The 7500-nt window shown below is 38.9% G+C and overlaps 1 protein-coding gene across 1 annotated transcript in view; it reads right to left on the bottom strand.

Moving 5' to 3' along the window:
* The window catches only part of LOC123506237 (alpha-aminoadipic semialdehyde synthase, mitochondrial-like), a 263720-nt gene that overhangs the window by 69639 nt on the left and 186581 nt on the right, over positions 1-7500 (bottom strand). The gene's annotated exons all lie outside the window — the stretch shown is intronic.

Genomic DNA, 7500 nt, shown 5'->3' with positions numbered 1-7500 from the left:
TTTTCATCTGAGAAATTTTATTTTCTATTAAATTGATCTCTTAGTTCCACAACAGCCAATACATTCTTCTGACAAACATTTCGCAAGAGCAACAGAGGAAAAGAAATTATCACCATATATCTTGAAGTATCTTCCCCTCTAGTTTTGAAGATAATTCTCCCACTTCACCCTAAATATTTGGAAGGCTTTGCATTCTAAGATTTTTTACCAGTGTAGATTTGAAACAGAGATATGACCCTTGTCATCTGCTCTAACCCACACTTTGTAGCCCCTCTTTGTTGGCTTCACGGGCATATATTGTTTGTATGAGCACCTACCTTTGAATTTTATCATGCTTTCATCTACTGATTGATCTTGTGATGGATGGAAACATTCATCAAACTGTTCATTTAGTACATTTGTAATGCAGTGGGTGGGATGGTTTATTAGAAAAATATAAATATGAAGATTTAAAAGTTTATTTTTGACAAAAATGGTAGTGGTAGCTGTTACCAAAGGCGCTGGTCATAGATTTTGAAAGATTGACACTGAACAAATCCACATACTTTACAAATCCACTTACTTTATCATAAACTGATGGAATAATAATATTAAATGAACTTTCGGCACTGTCCCCGAGAAACCGTCCCTCGCGCTCGCCTCGATTCCCGGCTCCCACTTCTCTGCTCCTCCACCCAGCTGATTTGACGTCACATATATGAAGCCAAGCTATTGGTCAGAGAGAGAGAGAGAGAGAGAGAGAGAGAGAGAGAGAGAGAGAGAGAGAGAGAGAGAGAGAGAGAGAGAGAGAGAGCGATTTCAAAATTTGATTTCAAAACTGCCCTCCTACGGCTTCTATCCTTCTCTCTGTAACTTCATCTCAAGTTTCCTTTCCGACCGTTCTATTGCAACCGTGGTAGACAGCCACTGCTCTTCTCCTAAATCTATTAACAGTGGTGTTTCTCAGGGTTCTGTTCTGTCACCCCCTCTCTTCCTAATATTCATCAATGATCTTAACCAAACTTCTTGCCCTTGCCCTTGCACTGTGTATCACTTTTCATTATATAGTCTTTTTCTGCGAAGCGCTTCGCAGAAAAAGACTATATAAAGAAAAGTGATGGCGGACAATCGCGTAGTATTTGGAATAGCGATACACCGGACGACCTCCCTTACTACTCCACACAAGGTAAGCCAAAATTTTTCTAAGTCCAAAACATAAACACCAGTGATACACAGTGAACACCATCACAATCCAAACTTTTCCGTGAAATATCACCATCACCATCACTATTAAGTGAAGCACCATCACCAAATAAGTGATGTATAATACTGATATTTTGCCTAAAATTTCATACCTCGATGGCCCATCGCTTTCCAATATTTTTCTTAAAATATCACTAAATCCCATCACTATACGGAGCTATTTCTTCTCCTCCCCAGACATGTATAAGCCACTTTACGAAAAGAGCCAGGGCAAGCAACACCACAAAACCCGCTACACGCCAAGACTCTATTGGAAAATAGCTCCCAGAACATTCTGCGACGACCACTTCTCAGAACTCTCACCAAACACTATACCGAGCTATTTCTTCTCCTCCCCAGACATGTACAAGCCACTTTACGAAAGGAGCCAGGGCAAGCAACACCACAAAACACGCTACACGTCTTATATATATATATATATATATATATATATATATATATATATATATATATATATATATATATATATATATATATATATATATATATATATATATTGATAGCCAGTGCAGTGTTCCTGGGCCTTAAGGAAGAGACTGCGGTGTTAGCTAGTAATAATTTAGACCTTAATGATGTCAACCTCTTTATTAGCGTGTGGTTTCTATAGCTTTACATGTGTTTCTTTCCTCCATATCTCCCTCCACGAGTTACCTCCACTTACCTCCACCTACACAGACTTTCCTCCATGTTTCCTCCACCTTCTCTCCAATTCTGACTCTCCTGCCTCCCTTCCTTCATAGTCAAAATAGTCGATTTGGTTTGGAATATATATATATATATATATATATATATATATATATATATATATATATATATATATATATATATATATATATATATATATATATATATATATATATATATATATATATATATATATATATATATATATATATATATATATACGTATACACTGCTACTAATACTGCCACCGCTATTATTACAACTAATTCTACCACTACTACTACTATTATCACTACTACTACTGCTACCTCTACTATCGCAACTACTACTATTTCTACTACTACTACTACTACTACTACTTTTTTTTTTTTTTAGATAGGGAAGAGGGCCAGCCAAGGGCAAAAATGAGAAAGTTAGAAAAAGGCCCACTTGAGCGCTGGCTCTCCAAAGAGTTCAAAAAGTGCCAAACCGTCAGCCAGAATTAGGGGAGCAAATGCCTTGATACCTCCCTCTTAAAAGAAGACAAGTTGTAGGAATTTGGAAATACAGATGCAGGGAGGGATTTCCAGAGTTTACTAGTGAAAGGGATGAATGATTGAGCGTACTGGTTAACTCTTCCATTAGGGAGTTGGACAGAATAGGGATGAAAGGAAGAAGAAAGTCTTGTGCAGCGTGGCCGCAGGAGGAGGAGAGGCATGCAGTTAGCAAGATCAGTAGAACAGTTACCATCCCAATCGGAAATTTTAGAAAGATCGGAAGTCAGGCGTTCCGTGGCGTCCCCGCGTGATCTGTTGATTTCCTGAAGGGTTGGACGTCTCTGAAAGAACGTGGAAAGATGTAGGGTGGTATCATCAGCGTAGGAGTGGATAGGGCAAGAAGTTTGGTTAAGAAGATCATTAATGAATAATAGAAAGAGAGTGGGTGACAGGACAGAACCCTGAGGAACCTCCTCAGGTCCCCCCAACTGGCAGAGGCAAAACGCCAGAGGCACCTTTGCTTTGGGGATCCTGGAGGGATTGAAAAATAGGACAAGATACAGAAATGAGATTGTGATCGGAGGAGCCCAACGGAGATGAAAGGGTGACAGCATAAGCAGAAGGGTTAGAGGTGAGGAAGAGATCAAGAATGTTGGGCGTGTCTCCAAGACGGTCAGGAATACGAGTAGGGTGTTGCACCAGTTGCTCTAGGTCATGGAGGATAGCAAAGTTGAAGGCTAGTTCACCAGGGTGCAGTAGTCACCTGCCGCCCGGTGGAATACTCCAGGAGAGGTACTTACGGGGATGTAGGCAGTGCTGCAGACTGAGTGATTCCCCGTGTCCTCTCTTCCCGGTTCCCTTTGTGGTCTCATTTATACAATTGAGCAGCTGCAGCCTGCCCTCTAAAGACAACTTCTACTACTTCCTACACTACACTACAACACCTTACACTTTTACACTCTCTTCAAATCAAAATTTAATAATGGCTTCACCACGCCCTGCCTCGGAGTCCCCCTCTGGGGAGGGGACCATAAATGTCCCCAGGTCGGACTGCCCTCTGCTGTCGACCTTGGGTGTCTTGACACTTCATCTAATACTTTCACTATCAATTTCTGCAACATTCGTGGCCTTCGTTCTAATTTTCAATCTGTGGAACACCACCTCTCCTCTACTAAACCTCATCTTCTCTTCCTAACTGAAACACAGTTGTCTGTGACTACTGACAGCAGCCCTTTTCTGTTCCCTCCTACTTGCTCTATCCTCATTTTCAATCCAAAGCTGGATGTTGCGCATACGTGCGTAACGACACCACTTGCTCTCGTGCCCACAATCTTGAATCTTCAGAATTTTCTACCATCTGGCTAAGACTTCAATGTCACTCTCTAACTAAATTCATCTGTGCTGTATACCTCTCACCTAATTCCTCTGACTATGTAAAATTCTTTGACTATTTGACTTCCAAGGTGGAGCACATCTTATCTCACTTTCCTTTGCTGAGATCTCCATTTTAGGGATTTCAATGTTCACCACCAGCTTTGGCTTTCATCTTCTTTCACTGACCAACCTGGTGAACAAACCTTCAACTTTGCTATCCTTCATGACCTAGAGCAGCTAGTGAAGTTCCCTACCCGTATTCCTGACCGCCTTGGAGACACGCCCAACATTCTTGATCTTTTCCTAACCTCCAACCCTTCTGCTTACTCTGTTAAACTTTCCTCTCCGTTGGGCTCCTCCGACCACAATCTAATTTCCGTTACCAGTTCTATCACTCCAGTGCAGCCTCAGGACCCGCCTAAGCGGAGGTGCTTCTGGCATTTTAACTCTGCTAAGTGGGAGGAACTAAGGCAGTACTATTCTGATTTCCTTGGGATGATTATTGTTTTCATGTCAGAGATCCTTCTCTTTGTGCCGAGCGCATAACAGAGGTGATTATCTCTGGCATGGAGCTATACATTCCTCATACTTTCTCTAACCCTAAAGCTAAAAAGCCTTGGTTTAACTCTGCTTGTTCTCGTGCTGTCAATGATAGAGAGGCGGCTCACAAACGGTTCCGTAGCCATCCAACTGCTGAAACTCATGCCCTATATATTTCTGCCCGTAATCATGCCAAATCTATTCTCCAACTTACTAAAAACTCTTTCATCAATAGAAAATGTCAAAGTCTTTCCAATTCTAACTCCTCTCGAGATTTCTGGCATCTAGCCAATAATATCTCTAACAACTTTACTTCTTCGTCTTTCCCTCCTTTACTTCATCCAGATGGCTCTACAGCTGTCTCTTCTTTTTCTAAAGCTGAACTCTTCGCTCAAACCTTTGCTACCAACTCAACTTTGGATGATTCTGGGCATATTCCTCCTACTCCTCCACCCTCTGACTACTTCATCCCTAAAATTAAAATTCTTTATAAAGACGTTTTCCTGGCCCTCTCTGGCCTTGATTCTCGGAAGGCTTACGGTCCGGATGGAGTCCCTCCTGTTGTTCTCAAAACTGTGCTTCCGAACTCGCTCACTGCCTGGTCAAACTCTTTCATCTGTGTCTCTACTTCTATTTATCCTTCTTGCTGGAAGTTTGCTCACATTCAACCTGTCCCTAAAAAGGTGACCACTCCAATCCTTCTAACTACCGCCCTATAGCTTTGATTTCCTGCCTTTCTAAAGCCTTTGAGTCTATCCTTAATAGGAAGATAATGAGGCATCTATCAGCTCACAACCTTCTCTCTGATTGCCAGTATGGTTTCCGTAAAGGCAGATCTACTGGTGATCTTCTTACTTTCCTAACTGAATCTTGGTCATCCTCTTTAGGGACTTCGGTGAAACCTTTGCTGTCGGCCTTGACATATCGAAAGCCTTCGATAGAGTCTGGCACAAATCTTTAATTTCTAAACTACCCTCCTACGGATTCTATCCTTCTCTGTACCTTCATCTCCAGTTTCCTTTCCGATCGTTCTATTGCTGCTGTAGTAGACGGTCACTGTTCTTCCCTAAAACTATCAACAGTGGTGTTCCACAGGGTTCTGTCCTATCACCCACTCTCTTTCTATTATTCATCAATGATCTCCTAAATCTGACTCAATGCCCTATCCACTCCTATGCTGATGATACCACCCTGCATTATTCAACAGCGTTCAACAGACGCCCAACCCAACAACAATTAAATGACTCAAGGCGAGATGCTATAGGACGCCTAACTTCTGATCTTTCACTTGTTTCTGATTGGGGCAGAGAAAACCTGGTTTTGTTCAATGCCTCAAAACTCAATTTCTACAACTATCTACTCGACATAACCTTCCAGACAACTATCCTCTCTTCTTCAATAACACTCAACTTCCCTCTCCTCTACATTAAACACACTCGGTCTATCCTTCACTAAAAATCTAAACTGGAAATTTCACATCTCTACTCTTGCTAAATCAGCTTCCAAGAAGTTAGGTGTCCTATGGCGTCTTCGTCCATTTTTCTCTCCTCCCAGCTGCTTGCTCTGTACAAGGGCCTTATCCGCCCGTGTATGGAGTATGGCTCTCATGTCTGGGGATCCACACACAGCTTTACTAAACAAGGTGGAATCTAAAGCTTTTCGTCTTATCAACTCTTCTCCTCTAACTGACTGTCTTGATTCTTTAAGTCACCGCCGCAATGTTGCATCTTTATCTGTCTTCTACCGCTGTTTTCATGCTGTCTGCTCTTCTGAACTTGCTAACTGCATGCCTTCCCCTCCTGCGGCCTCGCTGCACAAGACTCTCTACTTCTTCTCATCCCTATTCTGTCCATCTTCCTAATGCAAGAGTTAACCAGTATCTTCACTCCTTCATTCCCTACACTGGTAAACTCTGGAACTCTCTACCTGTGTCTGTATTTCCACCTGCCTATGACTTAAACTCTTTCAAAAGAGGAGTGTCAAGACACCTCTTACGTTAACTGGACCCTCCTTTTAGATTTTTTGTTTTTCTCTTTCTACTTTCCTCTTAACAGGGCCTGGCAACCAGCGGGATTTTTTTTTCCAACACTTTGTTTTCCCTTGGCCAGTGCCCTTGTAATGTAAAAAAAAAAAAAAAAATATATATATATATATATATATATATATATATATATATATATATATATATATATATATATATATATATATATATATATATATATATATATATATATATATATATATATATATATATATATATATATATATATATATATATATATATATATATATATATATATATATATATATATATATATATATATATATATATATATATATATATATATATATATATATATATATATATATATATATATATATATATATATATATATATATATATATATATATATATATATATATATATATATATATATATATATATATATATATATATATATATATATATATATATATATATATATATATATATATATATATATATATATATATATATATATATATATATATATATATATATATATATATATATATATATATATATATATATATATATATATATATATATATATATATATATATATATATATATATATATATATATATATATATATATATATATATAGATATATATATATATATATATATATATATATATATATAGCCAACTGAACCAGTGGTCAACTGAACCAGTGGTCAACTGAACCAGTTGTCAAGTGAACCAGTGGTCATTTGAACCAGTGGTCATTTGAACCAGTAACCATCTGAACCAGTGTAAACTGAACCAGTACTACTTGAACCAGTACTAATTCAACCAGTGACCATCTGAACCAGTGGTCATCTGAACTAGTGCAACTTGAACCAGTGCAAACTGAACCAGTAGTACTTGAACCAGTACTATTTCAGCCAGTGACCGTGTAATACAATTTAACCCTTTTTCGAAGGCCGATGGTACTGTACTCCGTTGTGTAACCCTTTCATTACAGGTGTAACTCGTTTATGTTAGCATCCTCCCTGCACCAGCTTAAACCACGCATATATATCGTACGCCAAAATACGATAATTTTCCATGGGAGTAGCAAAAGCACCTATCCCAAAGTTATAGCTGAGAGAGAGAGAGAGAGAGAGAGAGAGAGAGAGAGAGAGCTTATGGCCACCAAAC

Source organism: Portunus trituberculatus, chromosome 2, assembly GCF_017591435.1.
Source record: "Portunus trituberculatus isolate SZX2019 chromosome 2, ASM1759143v1, whole genome shotgun sequence".
Classification (NCBI taxonomy): Eukaryota; Metazoa; Arthropoda; class Malacostraca; order Decapoda; family Portunidae; genus Portunus; species Portunus trituberculatus.
Note: the sequence above shows the minus strand (reverse complement) of the source record. Positions and strands in the feature narration are given on the sequence as shown.